Below are 13629 nucleotides of genomic sequence, written 5' to 3'. Positions count from 1 at the left end.
CATATCTTTACATTCCCTCCTGCAGAACCACTTCCTGCTTGCATTGCTACTTTCAGTAGAGGATGACTTCAGGCTATTAAAAAAAAGTATTGATGCTTCTCTGGTATGAGCAGAGAAACAGGAGGTGAACTCCAGATCTTACAGGCTTCTTGTAACCTGCAACTTTATTTTTGAACCATTATATTCCTGGAAAGACGTGGATGCACAAAGCACTGATATGTGGCTGTAACAAATTGTCCACCTAGCTACACATTTGATTTGGAGCTGATTAGCTTTTTGTCTTTCATCTTTCATAAGTGGTATTATATGACATCCAGTCTGGCTGAAAGACTCGTGCTGGGCCAGCTCTATGCCTCTGCTGCTCACAGGTTGGCATGCACAAGCACGCAGCTCTAACAGATTGCTGCACATCCATCGTGCTTGCTCTAGGTTGACAAGCAAGCTGAAGGAATTTGTGCTGGCTTGGCCCACAGTGAAAGAGGAAGGTGGTTAAAATTACCTTGCATTTGTCATGGTCCACGAGCATGCACAGGAAGGAACAGCACCTCATACCAGATTATTCATTACAACTTGCTCACTTCAGCAATTTTTGTGGCCTCTGACTCCTACAGAAAATTTTCTTAACATCATTAAGTTTAAAAAAGAGAAAATAAGTAATTATAGATATGTATATAGTCTATAGATACCTATGTGGCCTTAGTAGTTAGCATTTTCCTGTAAGGAGTGTTTGGGTTTAGTCTTGAAAAAATCCACTTGTATGTGTGGTTTCAGTGCAATTACACACAAGAATAAGGAAATGTTTCTATATTTTGAATTGACAAAGAATCACTTTTTAAAGCACTAAATATTCTATTAATTTGCTTAAAGCATAGTCAAAACATATTTAAGAATACATAAATACTGTAAGGCATGGGGGGGGAACAAAAGGGACCAGTTTTTACTATACATCTGTGTTTTTGTTGGCTGTATGATTTCCTGCAAACTTCTCCTTCTTCCACCACGAGGTGGCAGTTTGATTTTGAAAGTCGACGCCGATGTCATCCAATCTCCAGGTCTGCTAAATATGCTAAACATTGTACTGTGCAACAATAGCTCATCCCTTGGTTAATATAAATAGCAGTTACAGTATTTGCAATATTTATAAGTTAGACTTGAGGCCACTGTCATGGGTGCTGTGCATTCACATACTGTATCTAGTAAAAAAACATGGTTTCCATATTTAGGATCAATTGTCTAAATTACAGAGCTAATGTTAAGTCAGATTTTTCCCAGGGAGACAATTCCTGCCCCCAACTCAGCTCCACACAGTGCCACACAGCACAGGATGAACCACAGGCACACAAACACCTGCACCTCTGGGGGCAGCTGGATCTGCTCTCTGAAGTGTTACAGAGGGTCATAAGATGCAGGTGTGAAGGTTACACAGCAAACAGAGGAGCAGACAAGCTCTTGAGGTGCACTCTGCCTCCCACTGCAGGGGATGGGACTGTTGTCCCTGGCTTTAGTTGGGTTGCTGGGGACCCTCTCCATCAGCATTAACACAGGCTTATTCTAAGGTCCTCTGAAGTCAAGGGAAGTATTTCAGTGCTGTCAGTGGGTCATGCCCTTTGTTAGGCTGGGCACCAAGCAGCTGAGCTGAGCAGGGCACAGCTGCTGGAGGTGAGCACATGGGCATCACTGGGGTGGTGTTACGAGAAAGATGATGGGTGGCATGGGAGTGTGAATGAAAATCAGAGCTTGGGACTGCTCACAAGAAGACAAGGACAGGATTAAGCAGAGAGTGAGAAAAGGCATTCTGGCAGACTGTGCAGAGTGTGATTCCTGAGGAGCCAGCACCCCTTCATTGGCACCTGCTGATGTAGAGCAGAAATCTATTGGCAGCCACATAGCTCACAGCAGCTGGGAACAGCTTGAATGGAACGTGGAGGTGAAAACCAACATCCCGAACTGTATGCTGGGTGGGCAGGACACCAGCAAAAGGAGAAATGCTCCCAAAGGATGGTGGTGATGCAAGCAGAGCCGTGAGGCTGCTCCAGGTTGCAGTAGTGAATATCCTGGCAGTGCCCTGGCAGTCCAGCCAGCCTGTTCTGTAACAAACCTGCCTTGCAGCAGTGCCCCAGCACACCTGGCCAGGGGGGTGGTGGCCAGCTAATGGGGTTGGTGGCCAGGGGATTGGTGGCCAGCTCACAGGGGTCACTTCAAGAGCAGGAGGCTCCCTATGAAGCAGTCTGCTCTGCTCTGGAGCCTTACACACTAAGGAGGGAAATGTACTGAATGTCAGATCTGTGGGCCTCAAGCAAAAAACAGATCCTTGAGCTAATCCCACAAAGAGAGCTTTGATCTCTTGTGAACAGCTCAAACTTGTAGAAATACTGTTGCAGCAGTGATCACAGCCCCTCACTTTGCCCTGGCCCTTACAGCATCTGCAGCATCAGACCAAGTCTGCCACGCTGCTGCCCACTCTGTGGGCATATATCCCTTGTGTATCCCTTGTTTCTTGTCAGCTCTCCTTCCCAAACTGGATTAAGCACAGCTCTCTTATTCATTTAGCACATTTTTTTCCTAATATAAATATAGATTTTTTTTTAAATTTTTTTTTTTTTTTTTACTGCTGCACATCTTTCTGCCAGCTTTAGCCTTTATTATATTTTATCTGATTTGTTTTCCAGGATGCTGACTCTGAGTGTGAAGATTACATAAATCATCCCCATGCTTCTTGCTTTATTTCTTACTAGGAAAAAAGCTCTTTAGCTCTGCCAGGTGCAAACTACCTTCTGCAAGTGCTCAGCTGTAAATAATCTTCTGAAAACAATAATCCCTGTAAATTCATCCCTGTGACTGGCTAACCTGAAACCTTCTTAGTTGCATTAATTTGGAATCCTCCACTTGTTCATTGTTACATTATTTCACTTTTGTTCGCATTTGCAAGGGATGGAAAACAGTCTCAGAGACTGAAAGGTATTTAGACATAAACTTCCCAAGTCAGTGAATACAGTTCCTAGGAAGTGGGAACCTATGTGCCTAGGAGAGTTGTAGCTTTGTTTTCTGTAAAGCAAGTGTAATTTAGAAATATGGAGCAAGTGGACATGCTTAAGCCTTAAGCTACACATGTTACAAAATCAAAAGCTGATGGCAACAATCCAGAATTTTGTTCTCATGGAGTGTTTTGTCTTTGAGGTGAAAGCTTAGCCCATCCTTTCACCAGTTTTGTTTTGGCTTTTATATCTGCTCTTTCCATCTTCAGCCCCAGGGATCCATTTCTTCATTCCTGCACATTGTTCCAGTTCCTGCTATCAATGTATTTATTAGCATGTTCAGAGGCTTGGTGTTGGATTTGCCATTGACATTGGAGTGTTAGCGGTTAAATTTAGGGTATTTTACATTAAAGAATAGGTTTTCAAAAATTACTACTAAGACAATTATTATTTTCCTATAAAAAGTTTGTACAAAATGCATTTGTTCTACAAAACTGTTAAAAGAAATACCATAGATACCAAGCCAGAATGAAGGTTCTCTCTGAGCCAAAGGTCATGAGTGTTTTAAACACAAAGCATATACACAGAATTTAAAATCAAGTGGACAGTATTTCTAAGAACTGGAGAAGTCTTGCCTATCTATCCTTAGTGGAAAATCCTCCTCATATTTTTTGCGGTTTGATGTCTGAGTATCCACCCAAGAGTATGTAAAACAGTAGGACTTTGCAACCAAGTTAAATATGAATGTGAATTTACACCTCTTCTTTCCTCCTGATGCAGTGAGGCATGGACTATGGTTTCAACGAAGCCTGTGACAAGCAATTCTTTCAAGACAAGTATTCCTTCAGAGCAAAAATAATTCATTGCCCATAGAAAGTGCCCTGCAGGCAGCTGCATCTTCCCTACCCACTCTGATGTGGGGCTGCTGCTGCTTGGCTGGGCTCCCTGCAGGGGCTGAACCCTGGCAGCAGCTGGCTGAAGATGAGACACTGTCATCAGGCTCCTCTCAGCAAATTTCACCTTCCTGTCACAGTGAGGTTTGTCTGGAGCTGAGATGGTATTTATGAAACGGCTTCTATATATTAAATTAGTTCCTTGATATTAAATATATACTGAATAAAGTGACAGGAGTTTTAGGACAGGCAAACAGCCGAAGTGTGAAAGGATCTTCAGTTCTGAAAATGCTCTATAATGCCAGTTTTCTTGGATCCAAATGCTGATGTATGAAAATATAAACACTTCCAGCAGAAGCAGTACTGGTATTCTTTAAGCAGACACCATAGAGCTGGCCTGGGAATTTAACTGCTCGTGCTCTGAAGGACTGAATTTGAAGCAATGCTGAAATAAAGCATATGGAAGAATCTGATGAAAGGGTGAATATGTGGAGAGGGAAGAGGAGATATCACAAATTAAGCAGTGCATCACAAACAGGGCTGGAGGCAGCAGAGAGGCAGGGACAGTGCAGCTCTGATGTGGCTCCGTAATTGTCCTACACCCACGGGGTTGTGCCAGTGTTTTTGATTAATGTTTTCAATCTCTGCTGTAGCCTGTGTTTCCCAAGCATTGCTGATAAATCAATCACTCAAGCACGGTGGCTGCTTGCTACATTTCTAAGCAATGCAAGCTGTTAATCTTGCTCATCTGGGGTATTGACCTCTACCTTCCCCGAGCACAACAGATCAAGTTCAAAGGTGCAAAGTGACAATATAGCTGTGTTATTCTAAAACAGGATATGCACATCATCTTAGATGTTGGTTTTATTGGTATGGACAGGATAAATCCTGCTCCAAGTGCAGGAATTCCAGCTCTTGTTGACAGACTTCCAAAATATGCATGAATGATGCAAGGCTGGCTCAGCTTTGATGCTGTTGTGTGGGATGTGGAGCAAAGGGGATGAGAAGTGAATTATCTCCATCAGTGTGGAGTTGAGGGTGCATGAACAAACTCTTGCATCATGGACTGGAGCTTAATATGTTTATTCATCACCCTGAGACCATTAGTATAAAAGCCAAGAAAATAAAAGCAAATATTTCTCATTTAAGCTTACAGTTGCCTTGATTTACACCAGTTATTAAAATATTCTCTGAGGAAAGAAAATAAGTAATGTTACCATTTACCTCCTGAGCCTCTGAATGACTGAACAAGTAATATGGTAAAAACACGTCATCTTATAGCTATTCATATTTTGGTTTTCTGTGTATTGCTGTTTCCAACATTACATAGAATATACATTGTAAAATTATGTTCACTTTAATGAGTCTGAGCTAATTTACTAGATCTGTATAGACAAATGTGCCTGTGGTATTAAAAGCATTTTATATCCATTTAAAAATCTGTTGCCATAGTGACCAATCACAACTTTCTCAGTAGCTTTGTCTAGGCATTGGATGTAGGCTTTATTTTTGCTTTGTTTTACTTTTTTCTCCTGCATTCTTTGGGCCAAGTCCTCATTTAACTCATTTTTAATTCTTTTTATAGTCTATCCTTTCCCAGCCATATTCTCAATTAAATAATTTCAGCTAAGTTTAAAATAAAGATCACAACTCAGCTCTCCTTTTAAATCATTATGCAAGAAACAGCAAAATGCAGTGCTGTGCACTGTGGGCTTTCTTTGCTGCCAACAGATTACCCAGACCTAATAAAGAAGTCCTGAAATATCAAAAGCCCTAGGAGTCTGACACCATTTAGTATCACCATAGTCATGTCAAAGATCTGGTGAATTGCATCTACAACAGAAAAGCACTTTGAGAAAACTCTTCAGTTTCAAGATATTTCAAGAAGATCCTTTAAACCTTTAAAAACATCAACCTACTTATCATTCTGTTGCAGCACAAATCTTGTCAATAATGTACCTCCTTCTGAGAAATGGTAACTTAGAGTGTTGTTTTTATTCCTGGTTGAAATATATAACTTCTCCAAGAGAAGAACAGGCTAAAGAGCCTTTGCACATTGCTTTATCCTCTCCACCTCTGGCTGGTGGAAGGTTTTTCACATGGAGAGAAGCACGAGGATATTTCTGAAGCAAGGATAAGTGTAGTTCTGAAGCAAGGATAAGTGTAGAGAGAGGATCTAGTTACTCACTTTTGCCATCAACTTTCTCAAGATAAGACTTTTGTTTCCAGGGAAGCAAATAAAACTACTTACAGAGACACAAGCCAGAGTGAGATAGTTTGGAGGATTATGTGACTTTTACAGCACACCAGTGCTCAGCTCAGACAAGAAATATTATTATTCCTCCTTTGCCCAAACATCGATGCCTCCAGCATAAATATCTGAGTCTTGAGTTTGTCACATTGTTCCCTGCAAGAGCTTGTGGAAACACTTGTAGGGTGCAATTTCACTGGTCTGAAGATGGAAATCAAAATCAGATCAGACATACTCTGGAAACATTAAGTGTAAAATAAACCAAATATAATCTGTGTTATAAAATCTGGTTGTAAAGTAAGCCAAATAAAAGAGGGCTACAAACAACCCTCTGTAGGAGAGTAATTTTAGTAGTAAATTATAGATGTTTGTCAAAGGCAGTAATTTAATCAATATTTAGATAAGTGAGTTGACATTTAGAACACGTTTAGTAATAATATGCATAAATAAAAGTTAATTAATAAACAAGGTATGTGCCATAGTGATTTAGAAACTGTTTTCAAATACAACACAGAAATAGAACATTACTGCTTTTCTTTTCTAATTTAAACTTTTTGCTTACTTAACACTGAAATCAAATTATGATACAATATCTGTTGTGCTTTTCAGAAAAATACTTTTTTCCCACTCTTAATCCATCTAATTTTTCACCTCTGAGTCAATGGAAAGTGCACTGAAAGATCTGGTCATCATACAGATATGCCTGATTCCTAGAGCAGAGTCCACAGAAGTCAGAGAATTCCCTTTAGAAAAAAAAATCCAGCTTTTCCTTCTAAGGACATTCTGGTCTTACTTAAAATGATCCACTAAAACACAAAGTTTCCTAAACCATAGTTATTTAATTCTGACTTGTTTTCTTACAAGTGATATGCATTGTTCACATGTTAAAAACACTAAGAAAGTTGTTACTGCAAGAAGTGACTGTAAACACCCAAATTTCTTGCAATCGAATTAATCTCTGAGGAAGCACTTTGAGGAATGTTTCTGTGATGATGTGCAGTTCTGTGACTGCTGTTTGATTTCCAAAGCAGGGTGGTTCAAAGAGAGAAAAATACCCCAGGATGAAGAGGTCTAAATATTTGGGTTTGCCCCAGTTTGGCCATTGATGCCTGTGATTCTGGGGAATGTGAGAGGTGGAAGGAGGCTTTAAAAGAAAGTGCTGAAAGTTCCAACTATGTGCAATTTTATTGAATTGTGCCACTATGTTATAATAAAACAAGAATTCGTGAAACTGCTATTATGAAAAAAACCCAAAACCAACCACCAAACCCATTAACAGAGGTATTAGAATATAGAATTTTAAAAGTCAGAATGTATATATTGAGATGAGACCTTACTAGTAGATCATAAGAATGTTCTAACAGGTGGTACAGAAGAGCTCTACAGCCTTCTGAGCACTTTATGTAGGATTGCTGAAAGGTGAAGGTACATGCTGTATTTCTTGTTCCTGATGCTGGTATTTGTAAGTCAAATTAATGTGGTCAAAAATTGGAACATGGTCAGCACTGTGTGTACCTCCACACTTTGATCAGAAATGCTGAGCTTCTTTCAAAGTTCCTAATTAAGGGTTTAAAATATAATCACTTCTGCTTTCTTACCATACAATAGAAATCAGCTGTTTTCTTTTAAATTTCAAATTTCTGCTCGTGTTAGAACAAAAGAACCACAAGAAAAATGTGTGCAGTTTCCTAAAAACTACTGTCAGCCAGATTCTAGTGGTTTAGATGAGACATGCTCAAGCTGTATGCCTGTTGGGACCAGTCACCCAGGGCACTCCAAGGAGAGGAGGAGAAACACAGTGTTTCTGAGTGTCAGGTGCACAACATTCCATGCTGGCTGCTCTCTAGCTCCACTCTGTTTTTCTTGTGATGATTTTAGGAAGGAAAGACAAGTTGTCCCTTCTCCTAGAAGGGAGATCAGAGCTTTGTGAGATCCATGTACAACCTGCTCCTGGCTGAGCTAGGTTGCAGTGAGCTAGATGTTTGCATCTGACAGTGCTCTGTAACATCCTGTGGTGCCTTCTGTCCTGGCCACCCATGTGACACCTCCTCCACAAAAGCAGAGTGAGGAAGGTGGGGGTGGAGGGGGTTGTTTTTGGCTGGTACAAAGGCTCAGGCACAACCAAGGCCATGTTCTTTGCTCTTTGGCACGTTTGCAGAGGAGAGGCTGATGTAGCAGCTCTCAAGGATTTCAGCATGTGTTGGATTAGATCCTGGAGTCTTTTTCACATTATCTGTTCATAGTTTATGCTTAAAAGAAAAGTTTAAAACCTTATGATTCCATGAATTATATCTTTATGTGGTTGTGTTGGACTGTACTTTCTGTCCCAAAACACAACAATGTGCAGCACATATATGTGATACATGCACCAATGCTCACACCAATGTACCTAAGACTGCAATAGTCTTTGGCAGTGGTTAATATTTGACAATTTGACAAATCTCAGCATTCAGGACACTGAATTTTTGGATTTTTTATTTGCAAATGCAAAAAAAAAAAATAATAGTGTACATAGAGTGGGCTGAGAGTCAGAGCCATTTTTATGTATTGCCTGAGAGTCCTACTGTACAGAGGAGTGATAATGACAGGAACATGCTCTCCTTTACTTGTCTTTGAAGTCAGGAACCTCCTTGCTTTTGCACACAGCTTTAATCTTTCAAAAGCCACATGGCTGTCTCCCTCAGCTGAATTATCAGCCACAGTGTTTGAGGAGCTTGCTGCCACAATAGCAGAATGTCACCTGCAAGACTGAAGGATTGTGCTGCCGAGGCACACTACTGGCTCAGCATGATTCTGGCTGAAAAAAGACAGCATTATTCTCTTAATGCTTGTGACAGGGCTGAGTTGTGGCAGTGCAGTGAAAACCACCAGTGCTGTCCTGCACACCCAGCACCCTGTCAGCACCAAAGGGCAGATTGCCTGGGAGTACCTCTCTGACTTTTGATTTAGCCTGGCACCTCTCCAGTTTAGCAATTCTGCCACCTATAAAATAATTAAAGCAGCTTGCTTTGCCATTGCTTCCAGATGCAGCAACAAAATCTGCTGCATAAAGGCAGTACAAAAAAGCTGGGCTAGGACATAGCCTTGCTTGGGGCTGTTTTTTGACAATGACATGTTCTGACATTTTGTCATCAGTAAGAACCATTTCATTACCTCACATCATCATGAAAGAACCAAAATATACTCAGAATTTTATTTGGATCCTCAAATTTATGCAGATGCCTCTGGGCTGCTCATGGCTTGCAGTGCTGGAATCTTCACACAGCTCTGCAAAGGCCAGATAGAGACTTTCACTCACTTTGGAGCAGGACAGGGCTAAAAGCCAGACTGTTCCTGCAAAAGCCTTTTCAGCACCCTCACCCAAAAATCTGCTGATGTCATTGTGACAGGTGTTTTTCCCAGCAGCTGAAAAAAAATTAATATATCTTGGTGTCACTGCAGGAATGTTTTTACCTTTTTCTTTGTGAAAGGTACTATGCATCTGTCTTCTTGAATGCCTTGAGGTCCAATCTCTTTATTAGGTGATAGTAGTGAACTCATGTTTTCTAAATGGTTGGTGACACTGTATTTATGAGCAGTGGTAGGGTGTGAGCAGGGACTTTGCCTTGTTCTGTGGCAATGGCACAGATGCTGTATGAATCTCTGCTTCAGGTTTTTGAATAGGGAGCTGAGAAGTGGCTTTTACCTCTAACAAGGCTAAAGAATGCAAGGTCTAAGAAACTGCTGAGATATTTGAGCAAGCCTTCTGCAATTTCCCTTTGATCAGCTAACAGGGCTAAAGTGGTTTTAGGCCACAGCATTTGTAGAGGATCTTGTCATTTCCACAATCTGCAGCTTTAGAAGCATTTCCCCTCATCTTTCAGTTGGCAAACCACAGGCTTTGCTTGTGATTTCTGCCTGTTTTTTTGGGAAACAGTTTTCTTGCCTGACAGTTTTTATTTTTACTTGAAGCTAGTTCAGCACCTGCATGTCAGCAGCAATATGATGGATGTGGCCTTTACATCAACTCAGTTTTAAGATCTGAATTCAGCAAAACCAGTGAGTTCAGTTCAAGATCCCATTGGACCCTCTCTGAACCTTTCCACCCTGTGTTGACATCTGCTTGTTTGTACAGTTAAACTATAGCAAAACTTCCTTATCTGCACACCCACATGTCCCCTCCTGAATTTCATTCACGATTTGTAGAGCAGCCCTGGATCACTGAGCACTGCCTGACTCCCCAAGAACTGTCCATCAGATTTGCCCTCAATGTCCTCCAGAGCTTGGGGCCCTCAGTGCCCCCCATGAACTGAAGGATCCACTTAATATTATCACTCCTGCATTGTAGGCTTTTGTATTTAGTCAGATAACCCCCCCAAAAAGTGCTCTAGAATCATGGTCTGACCTTTCATTTTTAGTGTAAATTCATTGTAAATACTTTGGCAGTGCAGATATCAGTGGATTTACCTCAGATTAACATCACTATAAGAGAGAGTAAAATCTGGATAAAAAGAGAGTTTTGGCTGTAAAAGTTTGTTTGGTAAAACATATTGTGTTTCATTTATGACTCAAGAATGATGCATTTTGAAATAGTTGTGAAATCCAAATCTCTGCATACACAGCATTTGTATCTTACCTGTTGAAAAAGATAGAGAAGCACAAGTAAAGGGCATAATCTTTTAGAAGTCAAAGATTTAAAACTTCCAAAAATTTTATTAGAAAAATTTCGCTTTGCCTTCACTAATTTAAATGCTCCCTTTTATTTTCTCAGTAAGCTGTCTGATTTCCATCAGCTGGGAGAGACAGGGAGATAGGAAGCCTTGGCATCTTCAGACTGCTACTTGTCCTACTTCATGTATGCTTTCCCAGATGGGATAAATCCACCTTTGGACTTGTTTACTGAGGGTTTCTTTCCTTTCAGTGACTTACAAGAGTCTAAATGTCTAAATTAGCATAAGACTTTCCTTGTCTCCCTGCTCTGCTCACTTCCTCCCTTACCAGGCTTGGTAGATATCCCTCTCCAGCTGGTTACATGCACACAGCTCATTCCTGCTTTTAGTCATTATGCTGTGTGGCAGGAGGTCACCCCCAGGTGTCTGCCGAGTGCCCCAAAGCAAAGACCACAGACAAAAAGGCAATCAAGAGTTTTCCAGCATTGCTGCATCCCCTTGGCCAGCCAAGGTGCTGGTGAGGGAAAGCCAGAGCAGATGTGGCAGTGCCAGTGGGCAGACCCCAGGCTGGCTGGGATGTGCTGAGCAGGGGGGCTGCTGAGAAGCCCAGAGTCTTCCTTCAGTCAGGGGTGACTTGATAAGCAGAGACTTCAGGGGATATTCATCCCATCTACCTTCAGGCACCTACAGAGCAGATTTCTGCACTTGAATTAGTCACTGAAGGCTCCTTTCCAATGAATGCAGAGAGATGTCCACTTCCTAGGAAAGATTTCTTGATCTATTTTAGATACCTTATATATGAATTGCTGCCTTAAAGTAACTGTTTTCTGCAGTGACCATAAAGGGGCCTAGGTGACTTGAGACCAGCAAAAGTATAGTGAAAGCACAACTCAATTCAAAGAAAGACAGGAAAGTACTTGAATGGTAACTCTATTACTGAAAAGGTAAAGCTCATCATACTGAGCTAAAAAGAATTAAGAGCTAGGACAGAAACTTGGGGGATTTATCTAGCTTGCTCCCCACTTCCTTACTCTTCCTAAGCCCACGCCTTTGTTAGCAGTTGAGCTGAACCCTTGATCTGACACAGTGTGGTCACTTCTGCAATCTTATAACCAGCTCTGATGTCTTCATCTCCCCTGCAAACACTGACATTTTATCAGATGAATTGCACTCATTTTGTCTCAAAACTGTGTTCACATGCAGTAAACAGTATGTGCTTTTGCAAAATAAGTGCAGTGTATATAAATAAATGAAACCTACTGTGCTAGAAAAGTGGTCTTGGTATGAAACCTGAGATAAGAAACCAGAAGAATATTTTTTTTAATCATGGTTCAATCTATGTAAAGCAGGTCTGTTTGTAACAGATGGGATATGCCTGATCTCAAAGATCTTTGCCCTGTTAGAAAGGCTCATTGGGAGAGCTTTAAACTAAATTTGGAGAGGAAAGGGGATAAAACCAGTCTAGGTAGAGATAAGCCTGGAGGCAGTACATCAATGTTTGATGGATGGTGTGCTAACATGCTCCTTTAGCCTGCTGGCTCAGTGGCAGGGGGATGGAGATGGATGGAGATCCACATGGCAGCAAAGGTGCAGGTGTCACTGGGGTCTTAGAAATCATAGAAGTGTGTGAAAATGCAGGACTTAGGGCTTCTACCCCAGCAATAGTCCAAACCAAGTGCATCTGCACACGGGCATACAGCATGGGCAGCAAACAGGAGGAGCAGGAATTCATTATGCAGCAGGGGAAACTATGACACAGTTGCCATGATGGAAACAGGGTGGGGAGGCTCACACAACCCGATTATTCTCTGGCTCCAGTGCCAGAGAAGGTCTTGGCACAGATCATCTTGAGTGCCATCAAATGGAATGTGCAGGGGATCAGGCCCAGCCAGCTTGGGCTTGTGAAAGGTAGATCCTGCTTGACCAACCTGGTCTCCTCCTATGACAGGGTGACCTGCCTAGTGGGTGGGGGGAAAGGCTGTGTGGGATGTGTCTACTGAGACTTTTAAAATCCTTTGAGACCATTTCACAGAGAATTCTCCTGGAGAAACTGCATGTGGTTTGTATGGGTACACTGCTCACTGAGTGAAAAAACTGTCTGGGTGTCTGGAAACAGAGAGTGGTGGTGCATGGAGTGAAATCCAGCTGGGGCCAGTCATGAGTGGTGTTCCCCAGGGCTCAGTATTTGGGTAGTCCTGTTTAGTATATTTATCTGGGTGTGGGGATCTAGCACACCCTCAGTAAGTCTGAGGCAGCACCAAGCTGAGTGGGAGTGTTGATCTGCTGGAGGGTAGGAAGGATCTGCAGAGGGATCTGGACAGGCTGGATCCCCGGGCTGAGGCCAATGATATGAGATTCAACAAGGGCTAAGTGCCAGATTCTGCACTTGGATCACAACAGCCCCATGCATCCCTCCTAAAAAAAACCCTCATCTATGATTTAAAAGTAATCAAGGACCAGAAAAGGGGAAAGGAGTATTCCAAAACTGAGGGGGAAAAGTATTTTAGAGTTCCTCCTCTTCCTTGACACACTTTTCTCGAACACTACTAAGTGTTGAGCATCTGCTTGGCCTCAAGGAAAAGGTCAAGAAGAGCAGAAAAGCCTTTTTAAGTGATGGCTCAGACATTCAGAAAAGTGCAAAGGAATGTGTGCAGGTGAGGACACTCACAGTGCAGAGAGGGAAAGATCTGCTGAGGAGATCATTAAGCTGCCAAGTGTGTTCCTCCAAAACCCAGAAAGTACAGGGAGACCAGCACTGAAGATGATACAAAAGCACTGAAGGAGATGCATAAGCTGCATGGAGGAAGGCTGGAGCCCTGAGGTGGCTTCTGCAGCCCTTCTCTTGCACAGAGGAGGAAGAT

At 41.8% G+C, this 13629-nt stretch overlaps 1 protein-coding gene across 12 annotated transcripts in view; it reads left to right on the top strand.

Annotated features, from left to right (window-relative positions):
* SGCE (sarcoglycan epsilon) overlaps positions 1-13629 on the top strand; it is a 452776-nt gene that overhangs the window by 218845 nt on the left and 220302 nt on the right. The gene's annotated exons all lie outside the window — the stretch shown is intronic.

This window comes from Erithacus rubecula (genome assembly GCF_903797595.1).
Source record: "Erithacus rubecula genome assembly, chromosome: 3".
NCBI lineage: Eukaryota > Metazoa > Chordata > Aves > Passeriformes > Muscicapidae > Erithacus > Erithacus rubecula.
This window is presented reverse-complemented; position numbering and strand designations above follow the sequence as displayed.